General features: G+C 43.6%; 1 long non-coding RNA gene across 1 annotated transcript; it reads right to left on the bottom strand.

Moving 5' to 3' along the window:
* Positions 1-2,415: 2,415 nt before the first annotated feature.
* On the bottom strand, positions 2,416-5,341 carry LOC141041796 (uncharacterized). Its single transcript, XR_012203386.1, has 3 exons — positions 4,973-5,341; positions 4,761-4,889; positions 2,416-4,215 (listed from the first exon to the last, which is right to left on the bottom strand). It is a non-coding gene; the product is annotated as an uncharacterized lncRNA (long non-coding RNA).
* Positions 5,342-18,765: the final 13,424 nt, after the last annotated feature.

Here is an 18,765-nt window from a genome sequence, read left to right as displayed (position 1 = left end):
GGACGGGCCACCTTATTTCGCGAAAAAAATGTTTCCCCCTGACTGCTGGGACCCACCGGACGGGCCACCGTATTTCGCGAAAAAAAACGTTCCCCCCGCTGCCAGCTCGGACCCACCGGAAGTGCCTCCTTATTGCGCACAAAAAAAGAATACTCCCCCTGCTAGCTGGGACCCACCTTGGTGGGAGGCTGACTTGTGGGCCTACTAAGTTGACGGGGACGGAGGGCTTTGTCAACTTAGTCAATATGAACGATTCTAGCTCCAGTGACCGTACGATGTCCATCCAACGGCCGTAGTGCTTCTTCAACCTCTGGTCTTCTTGCTCCAGCCGCCCAAAGGAGTGCCGGTCATGCCGCCTGCTCCTACCTCCCGTGGCCGGCTGTGCTGCCGCGGAGGCCTCACCGCCCCTACTATTCCCACCGCTGGCCAGGCCCTGCGGCGACGGCAGCCTCACACCGCAGCCGAACGAGTGAACCCTCATACTCCTCTCCGCGTGGGCATCCACTGTCGCGTCTTCACCGGCTCCGCGTCGTCCCCTTCCTGGGCCTCGCCGTCGTCCACCGCCCTGGTGCTCTCGGAGCGGCGTGGTCAACGTGGTCAAGGAACGACTTCCATCGGACGTGGACTGTACGTGGAGAGACTGACAGCTGGGTCCACGGCAGCAGCAAGGAAGTGCCTCCTTATTACGCGGAAAATAATGATTCCTTCACCTGACAGCAGGGACCCACCGGACGGGCCACCGTATTTCGCAAAAAAGTTTCCCCCCTGACCGCTGGGACCCACCAGCTACACCTTCGCACGCAAGGAAGTGCGTCCGGGCAAAAAGAAAAACGATTCGCCCCCTGACTGCTGGGACCCACCAGCTACATCTTCGCATGCAAGGAAGTGCGTCCGGGCAAAAAAAACAAACGATTCGTCCCCCTGACTGCTGGGACCCACCAGCTACATCTTCGCAGGCAAGGAAGTGCCTGACAGTCGGGACCCACCTGGTCGAAGCGTACGTAGCGTTGTCATTCTGGTCGCGAATGTGTACGTACATATATACTGGTCGATGTAGAGGCGCGCACGTGTCGTAGTAGAGGCGCGTACGTGTCGTAGTAGAGGCGCGCACGTAGCATGTACACGTACGTACAACGGCCAGGGTGCAAGAAAGAAAATACGGCCACGTACGTACATACGGGCAGGGTCTCGAACGCCTACTCGCGCATACGTACAGCGAGGGCTCGTGTACATGGCTAGGTCGGAACGGAGAAACAGCGTCGTCGTCGTGTTCATGGGGAGGCAACGGAATGCGTCGTGTTCATGGGGAGGCAACGGAATGCGTTGTGTTCATGGGGAGGGGTGTGGCGTACCGCAAAACGGAGGAAACGGACCTCCTACGGTCGAAACGAGGGTCCTGTTGATCGGGAGGAGTGTGGTGTACCGCAAAACGGAGGAAACGGACCTCCTACGGTCGAAACGGGGGTCCTGTTGATCGGGAGGGGTGTGGCGTACCGCAAAGCAGAGGAAACGGACCTCCTACGGTCGAAACGGGGGTCCTGTTGATCGGGAGGGGTGTGGCGTACCGCAAAACGGACGAAACGGACCTCCTACGGTCGAAACGGGGGTCCTGTTGATCGGGAGGGGTGTGGCGTACCGTAAAACGGACGGAACGGGCCTCCTACAGTCGAAACGGGGGTCCTGTTCATCGGGAGGGGTGTGCCGTACCGCAAAACGGGACTCCACGGGATACTGTTCATCTCCACCGTCGACCTCCTCCAGCCTCCACGGGCTCCTGTTCATCCAGCCTCCACCGCGCGCTACTCCACCGGCTACTGTTCAACCACCCCTCCACGGGCACCCCTCCACCGTCTACTGTTCATCCAGCCCTCCACACCACGGGGTCCTGTTCAACCACCCCTCCACGGGCACCCCTCCACCGTCTACTGTTCATCCAGTCCTCCACACCACGGGGTCCTGTTCATCCAGAGGCAACACCACCGCTCAATGTTCATCCAACCCCCCCTCCCCGCAACGCTCACTGTTCATCCAATTGATCGGCTTCAGTTAGCAGCAATAGCGAAGGAATCGCTCGATCGGGTTCAGTTAACAGCCATCGATCGATCGCTCGGGTTCAGTAACGCGTAGCCTGCAGTGCAATCGCTCGGGTTCAGTTAGAGCCCAACGCCTCGCTCGGGTTAGTTAGAGCCAACGCCTCGTACACACGCGCGTACGTGTACGAGAGAAACGCGCATCGCTCGGCCCCCGACCTCCCACTGTAACCGGGAACTCCTCGAAATTTTCCTCGCCCTCGCTTCTACCACGGTTTTTTCCGTCATGGACGGCCCAAAGAATGTCATGCAGCTGCGTCTCCGGCCCGCCCAGGACGAAAAGCCCATTTTCTGTCATGATTTTTTGTCATAGAAGTAGGAGCCCACCACATCTATGATGATACCGGATTTTGTCACAATTATCGTTATAAAAGTGTCATATGTATCACAGAAAAAATTTCGTTCGGCCCAAAATGTCACGGATGTGTCTTTTTTTTGTAGTGTGTGGAGGTTCGCCATGATCTGTTGCCACCATGCCAGCCTCATCAAGCTGCACAGCTCGCGCTTGCGGTCTCTGCACTACAAAGGCAGCATTCCCCATGAGTCGCTCTTCGATGTTGCAAACTAAAAAGGAGTCATGGCGCTGAAGATTGAAATCTGTGAAGACCTTTCCAAAAGGAAATCGACTGAGGTTGCTCCGGTCACAGGACTCATCAACCAGTGCACCGAGCTGGCGTATCTCCACCTTTCCTTGCACCCATCAATGGCTTACCACAGCAGCTTGCTCGCAGATGCTGTTCGGGGGCTACCTCCTAGGCAGTTGGGCCTCAAAGGCTGCCTGCGGGAGGGCCATGCTGTCCGGTCTATCACCGTCTTGCTTCGTGAAACCAAGAACCTGGAAGTATTGTCACCGTCTCCTCTGGGACGGCCTCAAAAGAAGGAAGTGTACTGTTGTATGTCCCATGGCAAATCGGGTACCGAGACTGAAGATGACAGTGGCGATGAGGTCGACTGTAGTAGCCATGTGACCGATAGTTTGTGGCAGTTGTACATCAGATGCTTGGGCCATAAACTTAGCAGAATCAACATTGTAAATTATAAAGGACGGCAACTCGAAAGAATACTTGCAAATTTTCTGCTTAACAGTGGTAAGACTTTGGAGGAATTCTCGGTTACCTCACCGGTTGAAAGTTCCCAATTAAAGCATCAGATGGCATGGCTGCTAAGATCCTGGAGATAATACCCGCCATATACCAGAGGAACAGTAAATTGAAGGCAGCAAAAGTTGTCATTGCACTTGTAAAAACTAAATTAAATGGAGAAATTAGTGTTATTTGCTTTAGTTACACGCTTGAATATGTCTATGTTAAATTTAGTTTCCTTTTTTTAGTAACATGGGAATCCAACTAATTGGCGCTGTAGTTGAACGTATACGACCTGATAAGCACACAGCAATACAGCATGGTCCTAACTCCTTAGTTGGAAGGCAGAAAATTCTAACATGACACGCTGATAGATTGCATCAGAAAAGGTTATAAACATTTTTATTTGCCAAGCAACAGTAGTTCGACATGAGTTGCAATGGTCATAACAAAGGTCTATGTAAAGCTGAGTTGGAAGAATAGACTACTTATTAGGCAGACAACACATTACCTACAGTTCATTAAGAAGTTCCATGCACAAAGAACAGAACAGCCTCAAGATTAAGCTGCTTGAAAAGTTCCACTATATTGAGAATTTGAGATGCAATACCGTTTAATGCTCTGTGAGAAACACAAGCTACTCAATTATTAGGCATGTGAACAGGATCCGATGAATACAGCATGCAAAATTAGCTGACATATTGAGTTATTACTACTGATATCAGGATGAATCCCCAGCAATGCAGTGCTGAGTTATTACTACTGATATCAGGATAAATCCCCCAGCAATGCAGTGCTTTCACCTACACCATGTAGGAAGGTGTAGGAGGGCATGAATACTCAGTATCCCATGTCAAGACTGAAAAGTGGTTTCAGGCATAGAAAGGAATGCTCATGAAAATAGGCCAGCACAATAAAATAGTAGATAATTATCCCAGAACGATAGATAAGTACCATAATTTCGAAGCAGATTGAAGCTGGTCATATTTGTAGAATTTATTGCTATCGAGAGTTAGATCTCGAAGTAAAGATGAACCATGACCCTGCAAACCAAAAGAAACCGAGTGGATAAGGTAATTGTATGACAGAACAGCACAAGATTCGCACTGCAAATCAACAATCACTCATCATCCAAGGCAAATTAAATGGATTACAAATCGTTAGCTTTTTCCTGAAATACGTAAGAGCAAGCCTGTAGCATATGGAAAACTGGTGTTGTATCAGGTCTGAATTTGTGCGCCAAATGGTCAGAAATACACTAGAATATAAAGATATTTAAGTCTTCTTTCTTTAGAATCAGGCACATAACAGAATTAACCATTTTACTTCCTTTGTCCCTAACCCACATGAATGCAATGTGACCCATTATGTTTAGAAAAAATTGAGACCAATGATAAAAGAAGTGGCAAACCCTTCAATGGCCCCTGCAGTCTGAAGGCTGCAGCATTCTCACTTGGAAAATAGGGCTGGCACAAACAAACGTGCCATGGGGACTAAGCATTCATAAAAATGGTTTGGAAACTAACATTCTCAAAACTTCAGTATTAGATGCGTCGTTAATAAGGTCGCAGGTCAAATGATGAAGTACCTTTCTTTGAGTGAGGAAGCTAGCCCGGCGATAGGTCAAATGCATGCAGACTTGGTACAGAATGATCAAGACCAGTCGAATTTCCAAAGTCCCGGTTCGCGGTGATGGCAGTGGCGGGTTCAAATGGAACTGCCATAAGGCATAGCGTAGGATCACGATTTTCTGGAAGTTGTAAAACTAGTAGTAAGAGAAAGGAGAAACGGGCGCTGAACCATTTGGTCGAACATGTAGCAGGCACCCGCCGGCCCAGAAACAGACAAGCAGAGGCAGGCCGCGTCACGTCGGCGCGTACGCGCAGCCGCGGAAGGAAGGCGGAGGGGTCGTGTAGAGGAACTCAGCGAAGTGGTGGCGATGCTCACGGCGGAGAACGTCGATCGGAAGCGGGAGGGCGGACGCGGCGACACGGTCGAGAGATCGGAGGGCTTTGGGCGCGAAGGAGGAGCCCGCCGTAAGGCTAGGCTGGCCCGGTGCCACGGCCCGAGGAGACCACCGATGGGAATGGATGGCGGAAGCGGGAGCGGGAGCAAGGGAGGGTGCGCTTGGAGTGCCTGCAATGGTGGAAGTGGAACTAGATGAGACGGTTGGAGCTGGAACCCCGCAGCTGCGTCCCCTGTTTTTTTTTTTTAAGTTATATACTCCGTAGTAGTATTAAACAGTGTCAGCACTACAAAGTCTGGAAAATGGCCAACCCAGATTTCAGAATTGCCATTCTCTAAACCAGCTCCATACGCAGCTAAAGTGTGCGCAAGCAACATTACATGATCTTGGACAAATGCCTGATTTAACGACATCAAAAGCTACTCTTAACTGGCACTGTATTTCCTTAAACAGAGATCCTAGATCAGCTAAATTGTAAGTAATCTTCAGTTGAAATCACCTGCTTCAGCGCGTCTGTCTTCAAGATGACTTGACTGCATCCCATTATTGCAGCAGCATTTATAGATGCAACATGGCCAGAGCTTCGGCGTGTAGAGCACTGGAGATGTGTTCCAAATTGCTTGTTCATGCAGTTGTGTTCCCTGTTTTAATCATTTGGTCGGTTGAAAAATGAGCATAGCATCAGAAAACAAGCAGCAGGGTTTTCCTTCATAAAATTCAGACACAACGGAAATGTAGCTTTGCATACAAAATAAATACATACGCACAATTTGATATCGCAAACTTGGAAAAAAAATCACTTCAGAATTTGGTGTCATTTTTATGTTCCCTGATAAATCACCATTCTTATGATCGATTGATATATCATCATTATCTAACGCGTCTTACTAATACCAAAAGGAAGCACAAGAATGAAGATGTCCAGATCTCCATCCCTGCCCATCCAAGAAAAAATGAAGAAGCCATGGACCGTGTGGTTAATCCATAACATGTTGCAGGTGATCAATCTATTAACAACTATAAGGCCTTTCACTTCCGAGTATCGTCCTCCGCCTTGAGGATCGCCACCACTGAGAGTCGACCAGGAGCTTCGCACATTGACATGATCGAAGCTCACGCCGCCCTGCAACACACTGACCAAGGGAACGGTCGGAGGTAGTAGAAGAAAGAGCTTGTAGGTGCAAATCTATCATTGTCTTTGTTATAGCTAACGACGCAGGAGCGGAAGGGTAGGTGCAACGCAAAGTGGTTTCTAATGGCGAGGTTGCATAACGGTGAGAAACCCAGCATCCACCCTTTCATCAACATTGGTAAGTAAAGCCATGTAGGATTCACTTATTCATGTCATAGCGGATACCAAACCCAATACGGCCGCGGGACCCATAACCAACTAAATATCTCTGCATCTCATACCGCCCACAACTTCACCTCAATATTCGTCATCCTTTCTCTCACCCCTTTCTCTCTTTCCCATGAGATCCGAAAATGATCGACTGGCAATGATACTGGCATTGATGAGAAGTGAATCAGAAGCAAGCTCCCTTCCCTAACAAAGTTGATGTTTGTTTACAATACCCCTTGCAAGACCTCAGTGATGCCGATGCAGTCAAAAAGCAGAAAGTAAGGGAGGCTGAAGCCAGAGTTCAGAAAGCAAAAGACAAGGCGGCGCTTGATGAGGCTGCTAGGAGAAGGAGTGATAGGCATAAGAATAAAGATGAGGGACAGACTATGGACAAGGCTACTGAGATGGCAAAGAAGAAGAATCTGGAAATGGCACCAGGTACCAATACTCCTACTGTTTTAAATACAATGCCTAGTTTCATTTCACATATCACGCGATGTATTGGTGTTAGTCTAGGGAAAACTCCTGAGGAAATAGACTGTACTATTTCTATGATCAAGAGTTTAGAGAAAACTAGAAGTGACTTATTTTTCGCTAATAAGAGGAAGGAAAAAGCTAGAATTGTGGATTTAGAATCAAAACTAGAGAGTTTTGATCTAGATGGTAAGAAATCTATTATCCGACTCAGATTCTGGGGCTGAGGAGGATGAGGAACTTAGAGATAAATTAGTGATGCTATCTTCGTTATATAAATCAAGGAATAGACAGACTTACACTGGGGGATTCAGTGTTAAGCCTAAGGTTAGATGTAATGCAACAAATGTTACATAATTTGACCTTTTATGGCGGGCCTATTTTGGAATGCAAGAGGGCTGGGTGAACCTGAAAAGAGAAGATTTCTGAGGGAATCTATCTCGGAGCATAGTTTAGAGTTTGTTTGTGTGCAAGAAACAAAAAAGAAGGACTTTGATGAGGCTTGGTTGGCTGGAGTGAGTGGTAGATTTACTTATATTTGGTTGTGGCAGCCCTCTTAAGGTGCTTCGGGGGGGCTGCTTATGGGGGTTCGGGAAGATCTGTTTGAGGTAGACGTCTGTATTGCAGGAAGATACATGACCAGGATGGTTATTATGGATAAAAGATCAGGATTCAAGTGGAATCTGATCAATGTCTATGGAGCTGCTCATGTGAGGAATAAGGCAGAGTTCCTGGTGGATCTAGTTCAAGCTTTGGGGTACAATAAATTGCCTTGTGTTCTTGGGGGTGATTTTAACTTAAGTAGGAGAATTAACAAGAGAAACAAAATTAAAAAAACTTCCTAAATGGTCGTTTTATTTTAATTCTGTTATTGAGCATTGGGGATTAAAAGAATTAGATTTGTCTGGGAGGAGCTATATTTGGTCGAATAATCAAGAGGATCCGCTTTTTGCTAAGTTGGATAGAAGTTTAGTTAGCTCCCTCTGGGAGCAGCAATTTCCTTTAGTTACTGTCAGAACCTTGGTGAGAGGGGTTTCTGGCCATGCAGCGCTTCTATTACATACAGGGATTAAATCTATTAGTAGTCACAAGCCTTTTAAATTTGAGATATGTTGGTTGTCTAGAGCCGAGCTTCCTGTTATTGTTAATAAAGTCTGGAGTTCCACTGTGCGTAGAGGGAGTAGTCTTGATTGGTGGCAGGACTTCATGCGAAAGTTAGAAGAACCCTCAAAGGGTGGAATCTTAATGTAGAGGGTAAATATAGGAGAGAGAGAGAGATGTTATTGCTAATAAGCTTGACTTTTTGGATAAGAAAAGTGAGCTCTCTGGAGTTTCAGAAGCTGACTATGTTTTGAGAAATCAGTTGCAAAATGATTTGAATAAGATCCTTAGGGAAGAGGAGATTAAGTGGTACCAGAGGTCTAAAGAGAAAGATATTAAGGAGGGTGATGGTAACACAAAGTACTTCATGATTAAAGCTAGCGGTAGGAAGCGTAGATGTAAAAATATTAGATTCATCCAGGATGAGGGGATCGTCCAAGGGGATGAGCAGCTCCTTAAATATGCGACCAATTTTTATAAAAAGCTCTTTGGGCCTGTTGAATTACTCCCGGTCTCCTTAAACATTCCTCTAGAAGATATGCTTTCCGATGAGGACAAAAGTAAGTTGGTTGGTAAATTTACATTGGATGGGATAAAAATGGCAGTTTTTTCTATGAGGCATAATAGAGCTGCCGGTCCCTATGGTATGCCTATTGAATTCTTCCAAACCTTTTGGCACCTCATTTGTAATGATCTGCTGAGTCTCTTTCAGGACTTCTATGATGATGTGATTGATATCTCTAGGCTAAACTATGGGGTGGTTACATTGTTAGCTAAGGGTCAAGGGGCGGATAGGATTCAAATGTATAGACCTATATGCATGCTCAATGTCCCGTTTAAAATATTTACCAAAGTCTTGAACAATAGAGCTATGGCTACGGCTCACAAGACGGTTTCTAAGGTACAATCTGCGTTTATCAAAGGGCGGTATATTTTAGATAATGTCGTTGTTCTACATGAGACACTTCACTCACTACATAAGTCTAAATGCTCTGCTGTTATTTTTAAGGTTGACTTCGAGAAAGCTTATGACAAAATTAATTGGGACTTTATGCTTTGTACGCTGAAAATGAAGGGGTTTCCTGATAAATTTGTTCATTGGACGAAAGCGGTTATTCATAATGGTAAAGTAGCTATAACGTTAAATGACTTGATTGGCCCTTATTTTGTTACTAGGAAAGGAGTTCTCCCCCCTATTGTTTAATCTTGCTGTTGATGTTCTTACTACCCTGGTTCAAAGGGCACAAGAACAAGTGTTTATTAAGGGTGTTTTGCCTAGATTGTATGAGGGTGGTCTTACCATTTTACAATATGCGGATGATACAATTTTCTGCTTTGAAGATGACTTAGAAGGGGCTAGAAACCTTAAAGTCATTCTATGCGTGTTTGAGCACTTGACGGGTTTGAAAATCAACTTTTAAAAAAGTGAAATCCATTGCTTTGGTGATGCTTTGTTGAAACAAGAAGAATATGCTCAAATTTTCACTTGTGCGGTGGGGGACTTTCCCTTTACTTATTTAGGTCTTCCCTTACATTTTAAAAATTACGTAATGCGCATTGGAAACCAGCTGAAGAGAAAATTGAGAAGAAAGCAGCTACCTGGCAAGGGGGCTTGCTTTCAATGGGCGATAGGATTACTCTCGCTGAGACTTGTATGAGTAATATTCCTAGTCATTTAATTTCTTTTTTTAAACTACCTAAAGGTGTAGGTAAGAGAATGGACTTTGTCCGTGCTCGTATGGTTTGGCAAGAGAGGGATGGAGTGAGAAAGTATCATTTAGTCAAGTGGTTGGACGTCTGCCAACCTAGAGATCAGGGAGGTTTGGGAATTACTAATTTGGAAATTAAAAACATCAGCCTTTTATGTAAGTGGTTATGGAGATTAGAGAATGAGGAAGGGGATTGGCAGGAGATGATTAGAGCCAAATATTTGAGGAGGAGATCTTTGGCTCAATGTGAATCATCTTCGGGTAATTCCCACTTTTGGAATGGATTGTTGAGTATAAAGGATATCTTCTATTCTTGCTGTCATAGGGTGGTAGGTAATGGTTGTAAGACGAGATTTTGGGAGGACACATGGCTGGGGAGAAAGCCACTTTGTCAACTTTTCCCTCGCTTGTATAATTTAACTTTCTGTCAACATGTTACTGTTGCTAAAGTCTTTAACTAGGATTTTGATTGTATTAGATTCAGGAGATGTCTTTATGGAGAAACTCTTATGATGTGGAAGAATTACTCGATATGTGTAGTCAGGTTACTCTGTCGGAGGAGCTTGACAAAGTTAAATGGCTTTTAACAAAATCAGCCGGCTGCCAGAAGTCAACTGAAGCCCGACGCGGCCCCGACGAGACGACCGTACCTGGCACTGTGCACGCATCACCCCAGCCATCATGTATAGTGTTCCTTGTCCCTGGGCACTATTTATGAAGTGACCCAGGGGACAAGGATGACACCCACCATGCCTTGCCCATGCCCACTACCTAGCTTACATCCTAAGCTACCCTCACCTATATAAGCTAGCTCCATCCATCCATCAGGGGATGGACTCACGCACACACACATTGAGCCACTAGCAAGCTAGCTAGTCAGCCACAAGAACACATCCATCCATCCATCTAGCCACAAGGCACCCTGGCTCCCATGCCATACACACATATACGATGCAGCTGCCCACGGCACTGACCTTAGATACAGCTCCAGGAGCACTTTATACTGCCCGATGTACACCCCACATATATATCCAGACATGCAGAAGTAGGGGTATTATCTCTCCGGAGAGCCCCGAACCTGGGTAAACTACCACGTGATACTCGCATACCCATCCCCGGATATTCTGGCAGCAGTCCTGCCCTCACACTAAGCCACCCTGTGGCATCTGTCGTCTCGCACCCCCCGTGAGAATACCACGACATGGCCCCTTTTATCGAAAAAAATTAGACAGACACCCTAGCTCCCACACGGACCAATGTCTGATCCATGGCAAACCAGGAACCCCATCGTTGCAACCTATCTGATCCACCACTGGGAGTGTCGCCACCTGCACGCAACAGCCGTCGGTACCACTCTGGTGACGATAAAAACCCACCTATGCTAAACTCTCTCTGGATTGTTTTTTTATTGCAATATTTGTGTCGGACACTCATGGTGATTTTTTAAGTTTCATGCCAAGAACTTTAGTGGGATTTATTTGTACTTTTCGAATTATTTCACATAATTTGCATATGCATGTGCAAAATTTATTGGAATTTTGCTTGTATTTTTTTTAGTTTAGTAGTTTTTCATGTATATGGTATCAGAAATTTGTGGCAGAATGGTTGGACTTCGCTTCAATAATCAGAAAATTTTCAGATTTAGTCCAGCATGAACCTTTATTTCAATATTCTATAATCATATTTGTGTGTGAAAGCATGTTTCAATATTCTATGGATTGTGAATTGTGTTTTTTTCTTCAAATAAAATGTTAAGGAAACATGTGAAATTTTTTGATATGTGGTATATGTGAAGTTAGTGAAGACATATGTATTGAAATGAAGTTGTGATCTCGCTTGAAGCTACGTCGGTTTTTCCCCAAAGAGGAAGGGCTGATGCAGCACAGCGGCGGTAGGTATTTCCCTCATATATGAAACCAAGGTTATCGGACCAGTAGGAGAACCAAGCAACACAACGTAAACAGCCCCTGCACACAGATAACAAATCCTCACAACCCTACGTGTTAAAGGGGTTGTCAATCCCTTCCGGGGTACGGCGCCTCAAGATAGGCAAACGGACGTGAGATAAATTGTAGTAGATTGATAGATCGAAAGCCAAATAAAATAAATAGAAATAAAACGCAGCAAGGTATTTTTGGATTGATAGATCTGAAAATAAAAGCAAGGAAAAAGTAGATCGCAAAGGCAAATATATGAGAAAGAGATCCGGGGGCTGTAGGTTTCACTAATGGCTTCTCTCGAGAAATAGCAAACGGTGGGTGAACAAATTACTGTTGGGCAGTTGATAGAACTTCAAATACTCATGACGATATCCAGGCAATGATCATTATATAGGCATCACGTCCAAGATTAGTAGACCGACTCCTGCCTGCATCTACTACTATTACTCCACACATCGACCGCTATCCAGCATGCATCTAGTGTATTAAGTTCATGGAAAAATGGAGTAATGCAATAAGAACGATGACATGATGTAGACAAGATCTATCTATGTAGAGATAGACCCCATCGTTTTATCCTTAGTAGCAACGATACATACGTGTCGGTTCCCTTTCTGTCACTGGGATCAAGCACCGTAAGATCGAACCCACTACAAAGCACCTCTTCCCATTGCAAGATAAATAGATCAAGTTGGCCAAACAAAACCCAAATATCGGAGAAGAAATACGAGGTTATAAGAGATCATGCATAAAAGAGATCAAAGAAACTCAAATACTTTCATGGATATAAAAAGATAGATCTGTTCATAAACTCAAAGTTCATCGATCCCAACAAACACACCGCAAGAGAGTTACATCATATGGATATCCAAGAGACCACTGTATTGAGAATTCAGAGAGCGAGAGAGATGAAGCCATCTAGCTACTAACTACGGACCCGAAGGTCTACAAAGAACTACTCACACATCATCGGAGAGGCACCAATGGAGGTGGTGAACCCCATCCGAGATGGTGTCTAGATTGGATCTGGTGGTTCTGGACTCTGCGGTGGCTGGATGAATATTTTGTCGACTCCCCTAGGGTTTTGGGAATATTGGGGTATTTATAGAGCAAAGAGGCGGTCCGGGGGCACCCGAGGTGGGCACAACCCACCTGGGCGCGCATGGGCCTCCTGGCGCACCCTGGTGGGTTGTGCCCCCTCGGGGTACCCCCCCAGGCGCAGCCAGGTCCCATTATGTTCCTTCTGGTCCAAAAAAATATCCGCGAAGTTTCGTTGCATTTGGACTCCGTCTGATATTGATTTCCTGCGATGTAAAAAACATGCAGAAAACAACACTTGGCACTATGTCAATAGTTTAGTACCAAAAATGATATAAAATGACTATAAAACATCCAAGATTGATAATATAACAGCATGGAACAATCAAAAATTATAGATACGTTGGAGACGTATCAGCATCCCCAAGCTTAACTCCTACAGTCCTACTCGTCCTCGAGTAGGTAAGTGATTAAAACAGAATTTTTTATGTGGAATGCTGCCTAACATGTCATATCATATCCTTTTCTTTATAGCATGGACATTTGGACTTTTATGTGATTCAAAGCAATAGTCTAGTTTTGACATGATAATTTAAATACTCAAGCATATCAACAAGCAACCATGTCTTTCAAAATATCAACGCTAAAATAAGTTATCCCTAGTCCATCATGCTCAACCATTGATCCATTCATGAAACACACTCGCATATTAACTACACCCAATACTTAAGTACGATCATATTGCCTCCTAGTTGGTGCTTTTGTAAGAGAAGATGGAGACTCAAATTCAAAATAAAAATTGCATAAAGTAAAAGAAAGGCCCTTCGCAGAGGGAAGTGGGGATTTGTAGAGGTGCCAGAGTTTAAAGTGAAAAATTTAGAGATAAAAGCATTTTGGGAGGTGTATCCATCCCACCAACGAAAACGACTTAGAGTTCCCAACACTTTCCATGCTAGATATATCATAGGCGGTTCCCAAACAGAAAATAAAGTTTATTCCTTTTTCCACCATACTTTCACTTTCCATGGCTAGCCGTATCCACGGTTGCCCTCCATACCAACACTTTCCAAGGAATTTATTATTTGACAACATAAAGTAAATTCATTTTTTTCATTTCGGGACTGGGCATCCCTAAAACCTTTGCCTTACTCTCGTGGAATGACGAGTGAATAAACACTCATCGTGAGAATAACACATCCAGCATGGAAAATATTAGCCACCCCTCACCGCTCCGCGAGCGAAACAAACACACAAAAGAGAAATTTATTTTGGAAATTAGAGATGCCACATGCAAATTTGCTTAGGACGGCAAAATCATACCGCATATAGGTAGATATAGTGGACTCATGTGGCAAAACTGGTTTAAAGGATTTTGGATGCACAAGTAGAGATCATAGTTAGTGCAAAATGAAGGCTAGCAAAAGATTGAGAAGCGACCAACCAAGAAATGAATAATATCACAAGCAAGCATTAAGCATAATTAACACCGAATAATGCACCACAAGTAGGATATAATTTCATTGCATAACTATTGACTTTCGTGCTTGCATAGGGAATCACAAACCTTAACACCAATATTCTTACTAAAGCATAATTACTCATCAACATAACTCACATATCACATCATCATATCTCAAAACTATTACTAAGAATCAAGTTTATTTTGTCCAATGATCTTCATGAAAGTTTTTATTATATCCTTCTTGGATATCTATCACTTTGGGACTAATTTTCATGTGTTGCTTTTCATAAGCTCAAACAAATATAAGTGAAGATCATGAGCATAATTTTTCTTTCTTTCTCTCAAAATAATTTAAGTGAAGCAAGAGAGAATTTCTTGAAAATTTTACTAACTCTCAAATAAATCTAAGTGAAGCAAGAGAGCATTTCTTCAAAAATACTAAAGCACACCGTGCTCAAAAAGATATAAGTGAAGCACTAGAACAAGTCCATAGCTCATAAAAATTTAAGTGAAGCATAGAGAACAATTCTAAAAAGTCTTGACATAATTTTGGCTCTCTCAAATAGGTGTGTCCAACAAGGGATCAAGACTTAAAACACAAAATAAAATAAGCAAAGACTCATATCATACAAGACGCTCCAAGCAAAACACATATCATGTGACGAATAAAAATATAGCTTCGAGTAAAATACTGATGGTCGTTAGAAGAAAGAGGGGATGCCACTCGGGGGCATCCCCAAGCTTAGTTGGTTGCTCATTTTTGGATAATAGCTTGGGATGTCGGGGAATACCCAAGCTTAGGCTCTTCTATCCTTTATTCCTTCATCCATCGTAAGATAACCCAAAACTTGAAAACTTCAATCACACAGAACTCAACAAAACCTTCGTGAGATCCGTTAGTAAAAGAAAGCAAATCACTACTATAAGTACTGTACCAAACCAATTCATATTTTGTTTTTGCATTATATATACTGTATTCCAACTTTTCTATGGCAAAAACTCATCAAAGAAAACCATAGAGCCATCAAAATAAGCACACAACACAAAGAAAACAGAATCTATCAAAATAGAACAGTCTATAGCAATCTGACTATTTTGAAAACTTCTGGACCGCCGAAAATTCCGAAAAACTACGACGACCTGGCTAATTTTTATATTAATCTTCTGCAAAAAGAATCAGGGCAAAAGCTCTTTCTGATAAAAAATGATAATTGTTTTCGTGAGTGCAAAGTTTCTGTTTTTTTCAGCAAGATCAAACAACTATCACCCAAGAAGATCCTATTGGTTCTACTTGGCACAAAGGCTAACTAAAACACAAAAAACACAATCATAACAGTAACATGATTGTGTAAACACTCAAGAACAAAAAACAAAAAGCAAAAATAAATTTTATTCATTGGGTCGCCTCCCAACAAGCGCTATAGTTTTACGCCCTTAGCTGGGCATAAAGCAAGGATCTAAGTTTTGTCATCTTTGGTTCGAGATCCATAAGATTCCCTCATGATTGATTCATATGGTGGCCTAATTTTTGTTCTAGGAAAGTGTTCCATACCCTTCTTGAAAGGAAATTGGAACTTAATATTGCCTTCTTTCATATCAATCACGACACCGATAGTGCATAAAACTTGTCTACCAAGAATAATTGGACAAGACGGATTGCAATCAATATCAAGAACAATAAAATCTATGGGCACATAATTCCTATTTGCAAGAATAAGAACATCATTAATTCTTTTCATAGCCCTTTTAATAGTAGAATACGCCAAGTGCAATTAAAGAACATTCTTCAAGATCGGTAAAGCCAAGCACATCACATAAAGATTTCGGAATTGTAGAAACACTAGCACCCAAGTCACACAAAGCAAAACACTCGTAATGTTTAATCTTGACTTTGATAGTAGGTTCCCACTCATCATGCAATTTTCTAGGAATTGACACTTCTAATTCCAATTTTTCTTCAAAAGCTTTCATCATAGCATCAACAATATGTTTAGTAAAAGCTTTATTTTGTTCATAAGCATGGGGTGAATTTATCATGGATTGCAACAAATAAATACAATCAATCAAAGAGCAACTATCATAATTAAAGTATTTTTAATCCAAAAGAGTGGGCACATCACTAGTTAAAGTTTTGACCTCTTCAAACCCACTTTTATCAATTCTCTCAACAAGATTTTCACCCTCCAAAATATTGGGACGCCTTCTACCTAAAGTTGACTCTTCTCCAGTCCCTTTTTCATCAATCTTAACTTTACTAAACAAGGAATCAATAGAAGAAACACCAATCATTTTAAGATCTTCATCACTTTTGCGAAAGAAATCACTAGAAAACGCTTTTTCTAAAAATTCTCTTTTAGCTATAAGCATAGCGCTTCTTTTCTTACTTTCATCCATAGAAACATAAAGAGCTCTAATTGATTCATCCACTTTAGGCAAAAAAAATCATCTTGAGATTTTCCACATCATGAGCAATTCTATCAACACTTCTAGACAAATCATCAATCTTACTCAACTTTTCTTCTATGGAAGTGTTGAAAACTTTTTGTGTATTGATAAATTCTTTAATATTGTTCTCAAGATCAGAGGTGTTCCTATTATTATTATAAGACTGATTTCCATAGGAATTACCATAATTATTAGAGGAATTACTAGGAAAAGGCCTAGGATTAAAATTACCTCTATAAGCATTGTTGTTGAAACTATTCGAGAGATAAAATTCACATCTATGGCATCACTATTTTTTCAATCAAAGTAGACAAAGGCATATCATTAAAATCAATAGGAGCACTTTTACTAGCAACCAATTTCATAACAGCATCAACTTTTTCACTCAAAGAAGAAATTTCTTCAACTGAATTAACTTTTTTACTAATGCGAGCTCTTTCGGTATGCCATTGTGAATAATTTGCCATGATATTATCAAGCAATTTGGTGGCTTCACCCAAAGTAATTTCCATAAAAGTACCACCCGCGGCGGAATCCAAAAGATTACGAGAAACAAAATTCAATCCCGCATAAAAAATTTGTATGATCATCCAAAGATTTAACCCATGAGTTGGGCAATTCCTTAGCATCATTTTAATCCTTTCCCAAGATTGTGCAACATGCTCATGTTCAAGTTGCTTGAAATTCATGATCTGGGTTCTAAGGGAAATAATTTTTGCGGGCGGAAAATACTTAGTGATAAAAGCATCTTTGTGTTGGGGAACGCAGTAATTTCAAAAAAAATCCTACGCACACGCAAGATCCATCTAGGTGATGCATAGCAACGAGGGGGGAGAGTGTTGTCCACGTCCCCTCGTAGACCGAAAGCAGAAGCGTTATGACAACGCGGTTGATGTAGTCGTACGTCTTCACGATCCAACCGACCCTAGTACCGAAAGTACGGCACCTCCGCGATCTGCACACGTTCAGCTCGGTGACGTACCACGAACTCTAGATCCAGCTGAGGTCGAGGGAGAGTTTCGTCAGCACGACAACGTGATGACGGTGATGATGAAGTTACCGACGTAGGGCTTCGCCTAAGCACTACAACGATATGACCGAGGTGGAAATCTGTGGAGGGGGGCACCGCACATGGCTAAACAATCAACTTGTGTCCTCTAGCGTGCCCTCCTCCCCACGTATATAAAGAAGGGAGGGGGAGGCCTGCCGGCCCTCCTTGGCGCGCCCTCAAGAGGGGATCCTACTAGGACTCCAAGTCCTAGTAGGTTTCCACCAAAAGGGAGAGAGGGGGGAGGAAGGAGAGGGAGAGGGGAAAGGAAAAGGGGGGCGCCGCCCCCCTTCCTAGTCCAATTCGGACTCAAGGGGGAGGGGGCACGCGACCTGCCCTGGCCGCCCCTGTCTCTCTCCACTAAGGCCCATCGAGGCCCATTAGTTCCCCTGGGGGTTCCGGTAACCCTCCGGCACTCTGGTTTTATCCGAAACTTCTCTGGAACACTTCCGGTGTCCGAACATATCCGTCCAATATATCAATCTTTATGTCTTGACCATTTCGAGACTCCTCGTCATGTCCGTGATCACATCCGGGACTCCAAACTACCTTTGGTACATCAAAACACATAAACTCATAACACTGATCGTCATCGAACGTTAAACGTGCGGACCCTACGGGTTCGAGAACTATGTAGACATGACCGAGACTCATCTCTGGCCAATAACCAAGAGCGGAACCTGGATGCTCATATTGGTTCCTACATATTCTACGAAGATCTTTATCGGTCAAACCGCATAACAACATACGTTGTTCCCTTTGTCATCGGTATGTTACTTGCCCGAGATTCGATCGTCGGTATCTCAATACCTAGTTCAATCTCGTTACCGTCAAGTCTCTTTACTCGTTCCGTAATGCATCATCCCGTAACTAACTCATTAGTCACATTGCTTGCAAGGCTTATAGTGATGTGCATTGCCGAGAGGGCCCAGAGATACCTCTCCGACAATCGGAGTGACAAATCCTAATCTCGATCTATGCCAGCTCAACAAACACCATCGGAGACACCTGTAGAGCATCTTTATAATCACCCAGTTACGTTGTGACATTTGATAGCACACTAAGTGT

The sequence above is a fragment of the Aegilops tauschii genome, chromosome 2, assembly GCF_002575655.3.
Source record: "Aegilops tauschii subsp. strangulata cultivar AL8/78 chromosome 2, Aet v6.0, whole genome shotgun sequence".
Lineage (NCBI taxonomy): Eukaryota > Viridiplantae > Streptophyta > Magnoliopsida > Poales > Poaceae > Aegilops > Aegilops tauschii.
Note: the sequence above shows the minus strand (reverse complement) of the source record. Positions and strands in the feature narration are given on the sequence as shown.